This window comes from Hipposideros armiger, unplaced genomic scaffold (assembly GCF_001890085.2).
Source record: "Hipposideros armiger isolate ML-2016 unplaced genomic scaffold, ASM189008v1 scaffold_439, whole genome shotgun sequence".
NCBI lineage: Eukaryota > Metazoa > Chordata > Mammalia > Chiroptera > Hipposideridae > Hipposideros > Hipposideros armiger.
Window position 1 is genome coordinate 623,561 of NW_017731789.1, and position 16,040 is coordinate 639,600.

The following is a 16,040-nucleotide window of genomic DNA, read 5'->3' on the forward strand; positions in this document are numbered from 1 at the left end:
TATAGATAAATAAAAATGGGATTGAACAAAATGTTCCAGTAACCCACAGTAAGCAGGGGGGAAAAAACAGAAAACTGAAAAACAGAACAAATAAAAGTAAAAATCACAGAATTAAGCTCTAACAGACATCAATAATTATACCAAATGTAAATGGTTTACAGATACCAATTATATAACTGATTACCAAGGTGAATTAAATGCTTGCTACAAAAAATTCACTTAAAATATAATGATATAGGCAGGTTTGCAGTAAGAGGATAGAAAAAGATATATCATGCAAATATCATCCAAGGGAAATCAGGAATGACTATATTAATATTAGATAAAGCAGATTTCAGAGAAAAAAATTACCGGAGACAGAAAGGGACATTATATAAAGATAAAAGGTCAGTCTACCAAGAAAACATAGCAATCTTAAATGTAAATGTACCAAATACAGTGTTGAAAAATTTATGAAGCAAAAAATGGTAGAACTGCAAGAAAAATTAGATAAATCAACAATTATAGTTGGAAACCTCAACATCCCTCTCTCAACAATTGATAGAATAACTAGACAGAAAATTAGCAAGGGTAGAAAATTAGCAATGACAACATAAACCAATAGAACATAATTGGCATTTATAAACAAACAACAACAGAATATACATGCCTTTCAAGAGCCCGTGGAACATATACCAAAAATAAATGCATATCCTGGGTGATAAAACAAACCTCAACAAATCTAGAGAAACTGAAATATTACATACTATATTCTCTGACCACAATGGAATTAATTTAGAAATCAGTGACAGAAAGATCATAGGAGAATCGCCAAATACTTGAAAACCAAACAACATACCTCTAAATAAACCATAGTTAAAAGGGAAGTCTCAAAGTAAATTTTTTAAAAACTACAATATTGCCACAGGGATATGAAAGACAGTTTGGGGAATATAATCAATAATATTATAAATATTTTGTAGGGTGTCAGATGGACACAAGACTTGTTAGGGAGACCACTTCATGGATGGTGTAGAAGCTTGCCCACTGCACTGTACAGCTGAAGCTGATGCTGTATAATATTGTATGTCAACTTTTAAATATATATATATATTTATAGTCAAGGGATGTGGAGTATAGTGTGGAGAGTGGAGTCAATAGAATTGTGATAGATATGTATGATATTGGGTATTGGGGGGGAGTGGATTGGGGGAGGAGGGTTGTCACTTTGTGAGGGGTGAACAGCATAATTATTGCATTGTTTTGTATACCTGAAACTAATAAAAAAATGTTTTTAAAAGAGAGTGAAAATATATGTCAAAATATGTGAGGCATAGCTAAAGCAGTGATGAGGTAAATTTATAACACTAAATGCATACATTAGAAAAGAAGAAAAGTCTCAATCAATAATCTATGCTCCCATTACAAGAAAGCAGAAAAAGAGCAAAATTAACACAAAGTAAGCAAATGGAAGAAAATAATAATAAGGAGCAGAATCAATGAATTAAAAAAAAACAAATAAAAAAACAGAAAAAGCTGATTCTTTGAAAAAAATCAGTAAAATGGACAAACCTCTAGCAAGACTGACAAAGAGAGAAGATACAATCACCAATATCATAAATGTAACAGAGAGTTATAACTACAGACCCTGAAAACATCAAAAGGATAAAGTACAATAAGTCCTCACTTGACATTGTCAATAGATTCTTGAAAAGTGCGACTTTAAGGGAAATGATATATTTAAAAAATTTTTTACTATAGGCTAATTAATATAAACAAGATTTAAGTTCCTATGACATATTTCTGGTCACAAAACAGCACCAACCTTCTAAATAAAGACCCAAAACATTTCTAATATTAAATATTGAAATAAATGTTGCTTATACCAAGCTGCTTATTCCAGTTCAAAGTCACAGATGGCCAGAGTCCATCTTGGCAGTTCAGAGTCCATCTTGGCAGTTCAGGCCAGAGTCCATCTTGGCAGTTCAACCCTTGGACAAGATGCCCTTCCATGGCAGGGTCACTCACACACACGCCACACTCACTCAAACTGGGACAACTTAAATAAGCCAATTTACCTCACCTGCACATTTTTGTGATGCGGGAGGCAACCGGAGTACCTGGAGTACATAAACATGGGGAGAACATGCAAAGTTCACACAGACAGTGGCCATGGCTAGGAATTGATTTTTCTTTTTATGAATGTTATAACAAAATGATGTTAAACAAAATGACATTTTTTGAGGACCTGTTGTAAATACTACAAACAATTTTACACACATAAATTTGACTTAGACAAAATGGACCACTTTCTCAAAAAAATACAAACTACCACCACAACTCACCAATATGAAATACTTTAAATAGTCTGTCACTATTAAGAAAATTGAATCATAATTTTAAAATTTCCCCAAGCCAGTTCCAGGAGGGTTTCACTATAGAATTCTACCAAACATTAAAGAAGTAACACCAGTTGAAAAACAAAACAAAACTCTTCCAGAAATAAAAGGAGGGAGAACTTTCTAATTAATTTCATGAAGCTAGTATTGCCCTAATACAAACTCTAGACAAAGAGAGTACAAAAAAACAAGGGAAAAGTATAGAAAAATCTCTCTCATCACTGTAGATGATCACCAAAAAAATGTTAGGAAATAGAATTAAGCAATATATTAAAAGATTACAGACCAAGTTCAAATGGAGTTTACCCAGTGATGCAAGGCTGGTTAAATAATTGAAAATCAATCAATATAATCCACAGTATTAGCAGACTAAGGAAGAAAAATCACATATCATATTAATCGATTCAGAAGAAGCATTTAACAAAATTTATCACCAACTCATGATTTAAAAAAAAATTCCCAGAAAAATAATAGAGAGTAACTTCCTAAACTTGATAAAGAACACCCACAAAAATCTTGCAGTTAACATGATGCTTAATGGTGAAAGACTGAATGTTCTACCTCCGAGATCAGGAACACAGCAGGATATCTGCTTCCAGGACCCTTCACCACAGTGCTGAAGTTCTAGTCACTGTAAGAAAACAGGAAAAAGGAATAAAAGGTATGTATGTTGGAAGGGGAGAAATAATGTAAAATAGTAGAGTCACTCTGGAAAACAGTTTGTCAGATTTTTAAAAAGTTAGACATGTAACTAGCATGTGGCCCAGCAATTGCACACCTGGGTATTTATTCCAGAGAAATGGAGACTTACATTGACAAAAAAAAGACACCTATATACCAATGTTTATGATGGCTTTATTTGTAACAACCCAAAACTGGAAACAATCTAGACATCCTTCAACCAGAGATTGACTAAATAAATGGTTATGACCATACCGTGAAATACTACTTCGTGATAAAAAGGAATCGACTATTGATAATGCAAAACCTAGATAAATTTCTAGAGAATTATTCTGAGTGAAAAGGCCAACCTCAGAAGGTGATATACTGCATGATTCCACTTATATAACATTCTTAAAATGACAAAATTATAGAAATAGAGAGCATATTAATGGTTGCCAGGAGTTAAATGGAGGGAGTGGAGGGTGGGACGGAAGTACGTGTGACTATAAAAAGGCAATATGAGGTATTCTTGTGGAGATGGAAATGTTCTCTTCCTTGACCTCAATGTCAATATCATGGATGTGATACCATACAGATTTACAATATGTTGCCATTGGAATAAACATGGTAAAGTGTGCAAGAGGTTGCTCTGTAGTATTTCTCACAACTGCATATGACTCTACAATTATGTCAAAATAAAAGAGTTTAATTTAAAAATGACTTTAAACTGTATTATATATGGTTCCTTTTGTGGAAAATTAAATACATCTGCATACTTATATGTACAATCAAGCAGTCTGGAGATATGCTCACCAAACTGTTCACAGTAATTGTCCTTGGGTGTGGGGTTTCAAGGAATTCTGCTATTTTTCTTTTTGAATTTTAAAATCTTATACGAGTAATATGCACAATACATAAATATTCTTATTGTAAAATCATAAAAGAAAAAATTAAAAGCAAATTGTCTCCCAAATCAACTCTCCTCTCCAAAGATAATAATTATTAGCATTTTGGCCTGTATTTTTCTAGACATAATTCTATATTGCATATATATATATATGTGAATATACAGAGGGTGCTAAAAAAATTGTACAGACACTTTAAGAAAGGAAAACTGTATTAAACTTCTAATACTCAATATATACCAATAACAAAAGATGAATACAAGTCACGTTTGACTTCTGTAATTACAAGAGGTGCTCAAAGTGGTTACCATCAGTGTCCAGACACTTCTGATTACGGTGAACTACTGCTTGAGCAATGTTGACCAAAATGTTCACTTGTATACATTTTTTGGCACCCCCATATATATTTTTTTCAGGATCATTTACAATAAATAAAATTATACCTGTAATTCAGTTACATTTTTCAAAAATATTATTAGAAGATATTTCTATGTCTGCAAACATTCATTACTTGACTTTTTAACTAGGGCACAGTTACCCATAATTAATCTAATTAGTTCATAAGAGTTTAGATTATTTTCCATTTTTATAATTTTGTACAATGCCATATGACAGTCTTGCAAACCTTTTTGCAGTTATAAAAATACTTCTATAGAATCAATTCTTAGAGATGAAATTGCTAGGTCAAAGTATATACTCATTTCAAAATTTGAAAGAAAGTACCAAATTATCCTCTAAAAAAAAATTAGACAAAATACACACCTTCCAACAGCAAATGAGAATATCTCTTTCAAAATATATTAACACAGAATATTAGCAATCTAATATTTAATTTTTAAAAATTTTAATCAAGAAAATGCAAAAATAAACATTAATATATTTTTTTCATGCCCAGCAAGACAGAAAACCAACCAACCACACAAACAAAAAATTGGCTTCATTTCACTTCCTTCCTACACTTCCCATACCAGCTCTACCAGCACTTACATTAGAATCATCTGTGGTTTAAATTTCAGATTAATTTTAAACATATACACCAAGGATTTAGACTTTATTAGCTTTACTGGTACTTTTGTTCTCCAGTATTACTTGCATCCCTTGTTTTTCTCTTCCTTTTACTTCCTTTTGTTTTTACTAGAATATGGCCTCTCAAGCAAGTCTTTCAAATGGGATCTATGGCTGGGAAAAGTTCTAAGCCGTGGCACATACACAAACATCCTTAGTCTCTACTCATGAATGCTACTTCCCTGGGAATAGACTTCTAAGTTTAAAATAGTTTTGTCTCAGAATTTTGAAGACCCTCTTCTATTGTTTAATGTACCCAGTAAAGCTCAATAAAAGCCTGATGACAACATGGTTTTTCACTCATTTGTGCGTATGCTGCTGTCTCTGAAAGCCTTTAGACATTCCTCTTTATCCTTGGAGAGCTCATCTTTCACTAGTGTCTAGTTGTCTCTTTTTATACACCCTGCTTAGTGTCACATGGTCTTTTCAACCTAAAGACATGCTGCCTTTCCTCAGTTCTAGAAAATTTTCTCCTCTTATTTAATTGATCATTTTCTTCCATCTGTACTCTTCCTGAGGCATTGCTCTTACATGGATACGGGTATTCAAGATTTATATTTTATTCCTTTTAAGGATTATCTCTTATTTTCTGTAGTAGGTAGAATAGAGCATCTCCCCCACTCCACATAAGGTCCACATAGTACTATCCAAAAGCTGAAAATGTGTGCCTTACATGGAAAAGGAGACTTGGCAGGTGTTAAGTTCAAGATTTCGAAATGGGAAGATTATCCTGGATGATCTGGGTGGACCCCACATAATTGCAAGAGTTCTTAAAAGAGAGAGGCAGGAGTATCAGTCAGAGAAGGTGACAACAGAAGCAGAGGTCAGAGACAAAGGGAGAGAAACATTTGAAGATGCTATGATTCTGGCTTTTAAGATAGAGGAAGCTGGCTACAAACCAAGAAATGTAGGTGTCCTCTAGAAGTTAGAGAATAATCTATCGTAGAGCCCCGAGAAGGAATGCAGCCCTGCCGACGACACCTTGATTTTAGGACTCTGCCCTCCAGAACTGTAAGATAATATGGGTTGTTTTAAGACACTAAGTTTGTTGTCATTTGATACAGCAGCAATAGAAACCTAATGCACTTTCTTATTAACCCTCTGTTGTTTTGCATTGCTTTCTGTGTGAACTACTCACTTCATTATACAGTACAGCTAGGTGGTTTTCAACTCTGTCCTTTCAACTATTTAACCTATCGATTGAAATGTTTTATATTGGTTATGATTGTTTTTATTTGCAAGAGCTCTACCTGGATTTTCCCCTCCTTTAGAGGACCATTTGTTTTTTATAGATGTAATATCCATTCAAATCTGAAATCATTAATTATGCCTATTATAAAGGTTTCTTTATTTATCTGTATTATCTTCACTTCCTCAATGTCAGTCTCCATTTGTTGAGTTTGACAGCTCTTGCGGTACTGTTTCCCTTAAATATATGGTGACTCACAGTTGTTTGCTCTTCATTGTATTTGAAAATCTTGCTCATTTGAGTGATAGTTCTGGTTAATCTAGCCGGTCCGTGGTGATTTTAGGAGAGGAACAATAAAGACACTTGGACAGAATGAATATCACTTATCATTTGAGGCAACAGAATTCTTTCCATAGATCATGACACATTATGAAAAATACAGACCAGTGCAGCATGAGTACTGACAATCAGAGCAAACACCAGTCAGTATGCCATACCTACTGGGGCACACACACAGATACCAGCCAGAATTCTCCCTTTCCCTCTAAGAAGTCCTAAGTTGTCTGGACTTCTCCCTCTTCAGAAAGCTAAATTTATGTGTCCACCTTGGGGTAAATTCTAGAGTAACTTTTTCCCTTTTTATTATTTTTTTAAGTGAGGTGGATGTGTGTGTGTGCATGTGCTTGTATATTTGGGTCTTCTTTGTTGCGTTGTCTATTCTTGTAGGGATCTGGAGGTATTTCAGCATTTACTTCTATTGGGTTTTCAGAAAAGTCATGATGCATGTTTGTGACAGATGGCACTAGTTCATTTTTGGAAGTACTAGAGTCATCCGCATCTATGTTATTGCATGTCATTTGACAGATGACAGTTCTAGCTTCATTCTAAAAAATAATTGAGCGATTTGGTTGAGTTTTGGAGATTTTACAACAAGTTGAAGATGGAAGACCAAACTGCATTTTTGCCATATTTTACTGTTTTACTTCCATAAAGGGAAGAATGCGTGTCAAGCTTGTGAAAAGTTGCATAAAGTTTATGGTGACAGTGCTCTACAAGAACGTCAGTGCCAACGATGGTTCACAAAATTCTGCACTGGTGATTTTTTTGTAGCTGAGCCATCCTGCCACCTGTTAGCAGCTCAGTGGCAGCTCAGCTTGGGCTGGGCTTCAAACCACTGTTTCTCAGAGCTCAAACTCTTGAGCGAGCTCTTAACCAACTGAGCCATTTGGCTGGCCCTCCGTGCTGATGATTTTGATCTCAACGACGCTCCTTGGTCAGGGAGGCCCACCGAGGTTGATGATGACAAAATAAAGTCACTGATGGAGTCAAACCCAGGTTACACAGCATGAGACATTGAAGGAACATTGAACATCCATCATTCAAGCATTCATGACCACCTGAAGAAGCTGGGATACATAAGCAAGCTCGATATTTGGGTTCTGCATGAACTCAAAGAAGTTTATTTGACGGTGCCTATAAACATCTGCAATATGCTCATTAAACACGAGAAAAACGATCCTTTTTTGAAGCAACTGATAACTGGTAATGAGAAGTGGATTATTGACAACAATGTGTTGTGCAAATGGTCTTGGTTTTGACGTGATGATTTGCCTCAAATGACATCGAAAGCAGACATTCATCAGAGGAAGGTTATGCTCTCAGTGAGGTGGGATTTTAAAGGTGTGTTTTTTAAGCTCCTACCAAGGAACCAAACAATTAATTCACATGTGTGCTGTCGGCAATTGGACAGTTTGAATGAATCCATCATTCAGAAACGTCCAGAGCTTGTTAATTATAAAATAGTTGTGTTCCATCGCAGCAACGTGAGATCACACACAAGTTTGATCACCCATCAAAAATTATTGGAGGGCCAGCTGAGTGGCGCGATGGTTAAGAACTGGCTTGGGACACCAGAGGGCCCCGGTTCGGATCCCACATATGAGGGCCAGTGACACTGCCCTCTACAGCTAAGATGCTGAACAACAGCTCAACCTGGAGCTGGGCTGCTGTGAGTCACAGGTGATGGCGTAAGGCTGCAGCCCCTGTGGCAGTGCGTTGCCATGGGCTACCGTATGTAGCCAGAAGCCAGCGTGAGCGGCCAGCAGCCACCGTGAGCGGCCATCCAGAAGCCGGCGACTGATCTGCCTCACCTGGGAAGAGCGCAATGATGGTGCCAACTTGAACCAGTGAAGCAACATCCTCCACAACTAGACTGAAGAACAAAATGACAGCAACTTGTCTGTTCCCCTTCCCCAATTACCCAGCGCTGTTCCCATCCCCCCAATTCCCCAATAAAAATCTTTTAAAAAAAAAAGAAAAAATTATTGGAGCTTGGATGGGATGTGTTGCCACACCCACCATACTCGGCTGAACTTGCGCCATAAGATTTCCACTTGTTTTGCTCTCTTCAAAACTCCTTGTGTGGTATAATGTTCAATTCAGATGAGGCTGTAAATCAGCACCTTGTTCAGTCTTTTGCAAATAAAGACAGGTTCTTCTAAGAACGAGGAATTATGAAGCTCACTGAAAGATGGCAAAAGGTTATCAAACAAAATGGGCAATATATCATTGATTAATCTTTGTTCTTTATATAAATGACCTTTGAAAAACATAGACAAAATACGTCATGACTTTTCCAACAACCCAATATTTAGCCTCCTATTTCTAAACTGACAGGTGTAAGTAAAGACTTCTGCCTGAATTCAAACTCTGAGCTTATGAAATTTGATATGCTTCATTCTGCCTAAATTGTACATGCAAATCTCAATTTCATTTTACTTAAAAAATCTTATATAACATGAAAGTGTGTACTGAAGATTTACCATTGTTCCCAATTTCTAAAGGGAATCCCTTGCAGCTTAAGAAGCACTTTCTGTCCTGTAGATTCATGAAGAAATGGAAGAATAGAAGAGCCTCTTGACAATACATATGAGAGAGGAGTACATTTAGATGCATCCTTGAGTCACTTTTAAAAATATTCTATTGTCACCTTCAAAAATAAAGGTGTCAATAATTAAGTTCTAAAATACATTTAAAAATAAAAGTTTATTGTCCTAGAATAATGCAGAAAGTACAGACCTGGTTAAAGTCAACTAATTTGTGACTCTTGCTCTACAAATGAAGAAATTGTATCCCTTTTAGTTTAAATGATTTTTAAAAGAAACAAACTCTTTGTCTGCAGAACCAGAATGAATATTCCTAAACCCCTGTTCTTCTCTGATAAATTGTTTACTTTTCTTTAGTCCAGCTTCACCTAGATATTTGGTAGTACCACTAAAGTAATTTCTTGTTTATGCTGTATTATCTAACTAGCTATTGTATTCTAAATACAGGAGATGCTGGTTTGTTGCACATTCTGTCTTCCAAAATGAATAACCAGCCTTTCCATCTACTTCCCTAAATTATCATAGAAAGTATTATTTTATACTAAATATAGTATAAGTACAAAGTCTTTCAAAACACGTTCTCTTTAAAATAAATTTTAAAGCCATTTGTGAGGGTGAAAAGGGTAACTATTGCATTGTTCTGTACACCTGAAACTAACAATAAAAAAATTTTTTTAATTAAAAAAAATAAAAGAAAGAGAGTGCTATAATGTGGGCCGTTGTACTCTAAAGCTAGGAAGGACTTCAGTATTCACATGGCAGAGAACAAAAGCGAGGCCTGGAGAGGCTGCAACCCAGTGCTCTCATTTTGAGGCCGAGCTTCGGTGCTAAGGAGTTTGATGACCTTGAGCGAGCCATGTACCTGCACTAGGTTTGGATTCTCTGCAGTGTGTTCTCAGATTTCATTTTTATTATTATCTGATTTTTCTCTAAGATTAAAAAAAATTCTTTAGATTACAGACACATGTGTAATATTTTTAGCCCAACTAGATACACTTATAAAATTGGAAGAATACTGTTATCTTTCTAAGCAAGGAAACAAACAAAAGATTGTATACCAAGATGTATAAACTTAATTCACAGATTCCTGCTACCTTCACTCTCCAATCCCCAGAGCTCAATGGAATGTCCCCAAATGATCACTCTCCCATCAATGTGGGCCTAGCTGGCTTTAGAACCTCATGGGAGCCACATCATTACAATTGGTATTTTTTCAAACAGGGATTGAAATCTTTACTGAAAATTGCTGCACACACCATCCAGAGTGTTACCAGATTTCCTTAATTGCTAAAATGGGAATGAGCCTAATTTAGTACTTAAGTATCATTTTAACTTTATACGAAAATACTTTTTAATTTTTTTTATTTTGCATTACTTGCCAGTTATACTTTCACAGAATATTAGAAATAATTTCCTTTGCTTAATCCTAGCAATTTAACCCTTTTCCATTTGAAAGACATTTTTTTCTCTTCATTTTCAATTGATGTGAAATTTGCATGACTGAGGTTGCTTTCTAATTAAACAGCCCACACATAACTATTGCGATTATCTGGGGTGCATCTATAAGTGTCAAAGCTACAGCTGGCTTCCTCCTCTTCCACTCAACTGAAGTAAAATCACTGAGTGATATCAGTGGGATAAAGCTTCTGCCAAGGTCTCCAAGACAAGAATTGTGTGTTAGATGCAAATCAAGCATGCATTACAAGCATGCAGTTTTGTGAAATAAATTATTGGGACACTCTCAGTTAAGTCATTCTACTACCCATATATGTAATGATGCTTTTCTTAGAATACATGATGTAATCGGTCATGATTCATACCCACAGGTTCACAAGTTGAAGAGCAGTCCCTTTCATAAGCCCATGTAAAAACTTAAGGATGTGATATCAGTTATTCTGAAGAACTATTTACTGGCAAGTTTCTATGAATAGGCTATTTTAAAATATTCAATGTTGAATAAGTAATACATTCTAACGCTAATCTTTATAATAGCTTATATATTTATAAGCCCTTCTCCTGGGGCTTTATGTGGAGAAAGGAAGTAAGTGCTGTTCTATTCCTGTCAGAGCACAAGCACCTTCAAGCGGGGTACAGTTGTTAGTAGAAAAAGAAATGCACTCCCTTAGAGCAAACACCCAGGCTCCCAGTGGCTGCCTTTTATTTTTCTTATGGAAATATTCAAACAAAAATAGAGAAAGACAGTATACAGAACCCTCATGACTCATCATCACTCAATGTCAACAATTGCCAATATTTTGCATATATATATATATATATATATATATACATATATATTTTAGATATGCTATTTATGAGGCCTAAGCTGATGTCCCAAGACTGCTGGCTATGTGGCTTCCACAAGGTCCATGAACCACGCAGCCCTAGGAATTGCTGGAGAGGGGGAAATTGTGACACTCAGACCTATTTCCTGTCCCACCTCCAAGTCAGAGGACAAATTTACTTCAGGTCTCAAGAACCAAAAGTGTTTAGAATTAAAGAATGCCTAATCTCCCTATTATTTTTGACTTGAGTTAATTTTGACTTGCTGGCCCCAAACATGATATAACATGATAAAAGTGCCTTCCTCTCAAAAACACATCCATTGACTTGCGAGCTCTGTCAACTCTGAATCCCCATACCAGTCTTCTTGCACAGGGTTTATGTTGCTTCTGCAATTCTGCCTGAAATTACATTGATTTCTGAATGTGTCTTAGCCTTCCTGCTGGAGTTTAATGAAGAGTTGCATTCCTTTCACAACTAGGGTGTCAACTTACAAAATAAGTGCATATCAATTATTTATTGAATTTATCATTTTCCTCACAAATTCCAAAGTTTAATTCATATACTCTGAAAGTTTATAAAACTATCCTAAATTGAGGCAAGATGGTGGTTCCACAAGTTATGTAATTTAAAACAACAGAGAAGGAAAGTAACTCGAGGAATCAAGCCACTAAAGTTTTTTTTTTAATTAAAAATTTTTTTAAAGTCCACAATTACTTATACTGGCAGGAAAAGAATGGCTACCTCAAATTCCTAACATAGGAATAAACTTACCACTGAAACTACCTATGTTTTCTTTTCCCTGCTAAACTTTATGTTCTCATCATAAAATAAAATGACTGTTACATATATAGCAAATATCGAAATATAAAGTGAAACTGGCACTTGACGCATACCCACGGCCATCTTATGATAGTCATACTCAGCATTTAAGGGATGCTTTCTTTCAGCAAGAGAAATCCCCTTCAGCAGCACTTTCACTGGTCCTTAAAGTACTTTCGAAAAAAGGAAAAACATTGTGTCTCAACTTTTAGAAATAAGAAAAGTGAGTCATCAAGGCTAAGTCACTGCATGGTTTATAGAGGAAAATCAGTAGGCTCCTAAGGGTTTGAATTGCTAAATTCTCGGTCATTCATACAGTCAGTTAATACATACTGAATTCATACTATGTGCCAGACCCAGGGTGAAGCACTAGGGATATAAAGATGAAGAATATCCTCCTGTTCCATCCTCAAGGAACTTAAAATTTAGTTAAAGAAAACAAACTTTTAAATTAAATGCAGAGAACAACCATAAGTATTATAATAAAATATGTATTGTTTTAAAGGGAACCCAAAAGTAAAATTTGCTTATCCTACTGACGTACAATAGAGAAAGTGGCTCCTCAAGTGAACCTTGAGAAATGGTTGTGATGTGGATCAGGGAGCCAAAGGCAAGGGAATGAATTTTAAGCAGAAAGAGGATCACATACACAGCACGGACGTTTGAAATTGCAGGATCTACTCACGGAATTGAAAGTCAAGTGGTTTGGAATACCCGGACCTATCGCCACTCTCCAACCTCTACCTCAGTAACAGTTCCGGGTCTCCCTTTTAGCCTTGTTTGCATTGGTAATTCAGGGCTCCCACCTGTGCTGTTATCCATCTACTCCACCTGCTTTCAAATCAGGAAGCTGTGCCTGGGGTAAGGAGCATAGTTATAGATTGCCATCAAGGCAATGAGCTCACACCTGCTCCTTGCAAACATGACCGCATCCTTTGCCTGTTTTCTTAGACCCCTGGGCCCAGAAAGGAACATCAGCCATCTTTCAATCCCTCGTTCAAAGGCAAGACTGTCACTGAAACCATTTTAGACAGAACTCCTTGGAAGTAGAGTCTGCTGCTACCAAAGGAGGGAAAGTAGGGGTATTGGAGGTGATGGGTCACAGACATTATTTAAAACCAACATCACACAGAGCTGAGATTTGCCTCTCAAAGGGCATGGATGACCAAGATAGTTATCAAAATAATTACAGAAAACTATTGTTACTTATTTATTGACCTGCTCTTGTGCTAGGTACTTTAAATATCTCTAATCCTCTCAACAGCCCTTCAAAGTATTTATTTCCAGAGTTGTATAACTGAGGTTCAGGGAAGTAAAGTTAGTCTCGCAAAAGCTAATCAGTGGAAGAATGAGAACTGGGGTCATAGCTATCTATCGGACTTTAAAAACTCAGTTTCTTTCTATTTTATTACAGCACTCATTTAAAAAAGTATAATGCAATGACGTGGTATTTCACTCACCACATATAGAAATGATTTTCATTATACATGATACAATTTATATGCTTTTTAAACTTTTCAATTCCATTCAAACTTTTAAGCATCTACAGTGAGGCAGGCTTACGTGGTTAGGGAATCAAAACCAAATGAAACAATACCTGCTCTCAAGGAACTTAATTAAAATCTAGTAGAAAGGATAAGGCAAAGACACAAATAGCTCTAATACAGGTCAAAATACTACTTTGATACAAAGATAAGTACTACCACAAAAGTATAAATAGAGGTTTCTGTATGTTCAAATATAGAATTTCCACAAATTAGAATGTAATTAAAATGTTGACTAAACACTTACTATGTTCTAGCTCCTGTTTTAAGTAAAGGTGGTCCTTGAACAACATGGTTCAAACTGAGCAGGTCCACTTATTGGCGAATTTTTTTCAATAAATGCAGCCTGCCGGTGATAGCCTCAGTTTCGCATCGCAGATTCAACAAATGGCCAATCAAAACAATATTATTGTATTCCCAACTGGAGTTTCCCAACTGCAGGTTCCCAACTACAGATTGAAAATCTGTTTTACATCCAGTTTGTTGAGTCCTCGGATGCAAGGGCTGACTGTAAAGTTTTAGGAGACTCAAAAGTTATATGAGAGTTTTCAATTGCCCAAGGAGTGGCACTCCTACCCCCTGCACTTTTCGAGTGTCAACTGTACATTGTAATTTTTAGCTAATTTAATTCTACCATGCCTTAAGTATTATTCTTATGATCTTCATTTTAAAGATGAGGAAAATAAGGTCTGGAGGACTAAAGTAACTTGTCCAAAATATCCATCCAGCAAGAAGCTAGGCTGGGATATAAGCCTACAGTGGTCTGCTCTCAGAGCCAATATGCTTAACTGCCCTGCCAATATGCCTGGTTTGGGAAACTCCTCTGAGTCAGTTTCCTTTTTCAAAGAAAGGGATGGATTTCTGTATTTTTTGTCAGGTGGCAGATATGGGATTCCCTTGTTGTCATCTCATTTCTCTATCATGATGGTGCTGTACAAGATGGGGTACAGCTGTTTTCTAGTTTTGTAGAGGAAGAAACTCAGGCATTGGGAGATCAAGTGGTTCACTAAAGATTATGCAATTAGTTAATGACACACAAGGAAATCGACCTGAACATTCCAATTTCATGCTCAGTGTCCTTTGCATCTGACAGCACAGTACATCTACAGCCATCTCTACTCAGTCAGTAACTCATTAAATTTTCCTTATCCTGGGAGGACTCTGCAGCCCTTATTTCAAAACAAAATTAGAAAATTTTAGGCTAGGAATTTTCCTCTTATTTAATCCATAATGTAAGTGGGAGGAAAATAATGCCTTTGCATCACTAAAACTTAGTTCCTTCCCGTCTATAAAGACTGTTGTAGACTTCCAGTAAGATGGTGGGATAGACAGACACTGTGCCAACTGCCTCCCAGAATCACACCAAAATTACAAATAACTTATAAAATATTCAACCTCAGAAGTCCCCTGAACACTAGACGAACAGAACCTCTAAACGAAGGACTTAAACAGGAGGCCTGGTAGGAGGGGCGGGGATGAGAGAGGGTGAACCCTGTGAGGAACACCTCGGCAGTGGAAAGGTTTCTCCAGTTGGTGGAGAGGCCCTCCAGCCCCATACCAAGCTCACCAGCCCAAAGTTACTTTGCCAGGAAAAAGAGTTCTACGATAGCTGGCAGTAGAAATTAGGACTCTCTTTGCTCAACTTGGTGAGGCTGAGGGTGGCTGGAGAACCAGAGAAGCCAGCACACAGACCCACTTGCTGGTAATCTATCTAATACATTGAAGCAATCACAGAGCAACACCCAGAATGAAGAAATAAAAATACATGTCCCACATAAAAGATCAAAAGAAACCTCTAGAAATGAAACTAAATGAAACAGAGTATCCAAACTTTCAGAGACAGAGTTTAGAACACTGATGATAAGAATGTTTCAGGAATTTAAGGAGGACATAAAGAAGGATAGAGAAATCATAAAAAGCAACCAGTTAGAACTAAAGAATACAAAAACTGAAATTAATAACACACTCAAAGGAATCACCAGTAGATTAGATGAAGCAGAGGATCAGATCAGTGATTTAAAAGACAAAATAGCAGAAATCACCCAGTTGGAAGAACAAAAAGAAAAAAAGAATAAAAAACAATGAAAAGAATTTAAGAGACCTGTGGGACAAAATCAAGCGCAACAACATTCGCATCATAGGAATACCAGAAGGAGAAGAGAAGAAGCAAGGGATCAAGAATCTATTTGAAGAAATAATGACTGAGAACTTCCCTACCCTGGTGAAGGAAATCAACATACAAGCCCAGGAAGTGCAGAGAGTTCCAAACAAGCTGAACCCAAACAGGTCCACACCAAGACACATCATAG

The 16,040-nt window shown here is 36.3% G+C and overlaps 1 long non-coding RNA gene across 1 annotated transcript in view; it reads right to left on the bottom strand.

Moving 5' to 3' along the window:
• The window catches only part of LOC109394824 (uncharacterized), a 148,887-nt gene that overhangs the window by 112,677 nt on the left and 20,170 nt on the right, over positions 1-16,040 (bottom strand). Inside the window, exon 2 of the long non-coding RNA XR_002126515.1 lies at positions 2,940-3,009. This is a non-coding gene — a long non-coding RNA (uncharacterized LOC109394824). The remainder of the gene's footprint in view (positions 1-2,939; positions 3,010-16,040) is intronic.